The 2,500-nt window shown below is 47.0% G+C and overlaps 1 protein-coding gene across 7 annotated transcripts in view; it reads right to left on the bottom strand.

The window, feature by feature from the left end:
* The window catches only part of ptprma (protein tyrosine phosphatase receptor type Ma), a 304,853-nt gene that overhangs the window by 111,594 nt on the left and 190,759 nt on the right, over window positions 1-2,500 (bottom strand). The window lies entirely within an intron of this gene.

Below are 2,500 nucleotides of genomic sequence, written 5' to 3'. Positions count from 1 at the left end.
TTTTAGTCCGCTGTGCTGCGAATCCCTCTGCATGTGTGCAGCCAAATGGTTTCCATCAGCAGCATCGCGGCGCCCACTGCAACGTCTACAGGGGCCTGGGGATGATCTGACACTGATGCCTGCTAATAACCTCCCCACTCCACCCACTTACTGTAATACCAGAAAACTTTTCTATTTCACAACCCTCCCTCCATCACATGAGGCCCTGACACTGACACTGACACTGACATGACACCACTCCCCTTCCTACTCCTGTTGAAATGGGTTTCATTCCTCATGTCTGGGATGAATGAGTTATTCAGTTTTTATTAATCTGCCTTGGATTTATTGCCGATGATCCCTGCCAGGCTGTTAGTCTGTTTAAATATTTCCTCCAAACGTAATTTTTTTCCTTTTGAATTTTTTTTGCAATGCGATGACACACTTTTTTTATTTAAACGGTGGGAAATAGATGAGAACAGAGCCAAATCCCCATCTGTAAAAATGTGAGTCACCACCGCGCCTGTTGCCTGTCTGCCTCCAGAGGTAAACAAAAGGCTAGCCCAATTTGTCACAATTAACCAAGCCGGCGAATCATTTAAGTGTGTTAACGGTAATTAATATGACACCGGCGAATGCCAAACAAGTGTCAGGAGGTCTGCCTTATAAGCCAGTTTTCTGATATCTTTCTTTCTTTCTTTCTTTCTTTCTTTCTTTCTTTCTTTCTTTCTTTCTTTCTTTCTTTCTTCAATACTTCAATACATCCTGTGAAGAATGTGTGACCATAAAATGGTCGCCCTGAGAATGGCATTTTCTCACCTGTTGAAAGTGTAAACAGCAGCAATGAGATCACTGACATCCCACGCGACGGCACTCAATGAAAGTACAGCACTCATTCAAAATGTAACAACAGGCTAGGCTGAATGGAGTGGGGACAGGGAGTGGAGAGGATGGTCGACTCGAGTACACAAGTGACAGCCATCAAAAATGGATATCTTTATCTCACCCCTCACTCTTTCTTTTTCACACAGTGTTCCTCAGTTATTTTTCATATATTCGCCCTGCATCTCAGCTCCTATGTGTTTTGTCACCTAGCTGCGCACAGCCATTAAAGTCAGGGGAGACAAAGAGGGTTGACTGGCGTATCACTGCTAAATTCTTCATGACATGGAGAAGGTGCAAAAACAAGTATTGGTTTATTCATAAAAAAGGTGCCCACAAGCAAAGCAAAGCAAAGGAAGCAGCCAAAGGATTTGGAGTGCTAGTATGCCTAGGGCCCCTTCTCCCCCTGCTTTCTCTGCCCAAGAGTGCCTACAGTAGACTGGAGTGTCTGTCTGTCTGTCTGTCTGTCTGTCTGTCTGTCTGTCTGTCTGTCTGTCTCACCCAGGCCTCCACTGCCTCCAGGCTCATCTCCAACACATAAATCTACACAACTCAAACCTTATGGTGAAATACCAAAAAAGACTCACAGCCTGAAGACATCGAATAACACACAACATCAACAAGGTTATTTTTAGCTGCTGATTACAATATTTTACATGATCTGCCCAACACCAACACCTATAGTAATGTGTGAATGATATGAGCAGATGAAATGCACCTTTGGGCAACATTTAACCAACTACACGTTAGTTGAATGTGTCACTTTCATTCCATCTACTAACTTTACTGTAAAACAGAGGGAGAGAAACCAACTTTTTTGGAAGTTTTGCCCAATGACTGTAACTTATCCAATAACCTGAATAGGTGGTTTCTGCTATTTCGATTTATGCAGAAGGACTGTTCATTTCTGGATCCAGGATGTCTGTCATGGCTAGGAAAAGGCTGCAAATCTTACAGTTGCACTATGGATGGAGGATAGTGTTGGGCATGGGAGAGGCATTCCTGGGAGGGAAGGGAGTAAAGAAGCAGACCTATGCCCAGTCAGAGTGGTGTTACCTGGGGGCTGCGGATGTGGCTGTGGCTGCGGCTGTGTGGTGTGTGGTGTGGGTCTCGTGAGTCTGGACGAATACCATTGTTGGGAGGGGAGGGGGGGTACTAGACTTGTGCCCGTCAGTAGTGTTGTGACGTGAAGTCTGGGCTGGGTGTGTGGGATATTGGTGCTATGTGGTGTGATGTGGTGTGGAGTGTCATGGTGTGGTGTTGAGTGGCAGGGTTCTGGGCTGGGCCGGCTGGGCCGGCTGTGGTGTGGCGTGCTATGGTCTTACTGTAATGGAAGGGAAGGGGTAGCAGAGCTATGTCCAGTAGCAGTGGTGTCGGCTGGGCTGACTGTGGGATATTGGTGTGGTGTGAGACATTGGTGTAGTGTAGCGTGACATGGAGTGGTAGCATTGTGGGCCCAGTGGTCTGACCTGGGGTCTGTGGGGCTGGACATTGGTGTGGTGTGGTGTGGAGTGGTGTGGTCTGGTGTGGGCCTGACTCCTGCAGTAGCAGTGAGTCAGAATCATCAGAGCAGTAAATCAGTGCTAGCTGTTAGCCTGACGGTCGACCCCGAGAGAGAGAGAGAGAGAGAGAGAGAGAG

This window comes from Engraulis encrasicolus, chromosome 9 (assembly GCF_034702125.1).
Source record: "Engraulis encrasicolus isolate BLACKSEA-1 chromosome 9, IST_EnEncr_1.0, whole genome shotgun sequence".
In the NCBI taxonomy this organism is placed as follows: Eukaryota; Metazoa; Chordata; class Actinopteri; order Clupeiformes; family Engraulidae; genus Engraulis; species Engraulis encrasicolus.
Note: the sequence above shows the minus strand (reverse complement) of the source record. Positions and strands in the feature narration are given on the sequence as shown.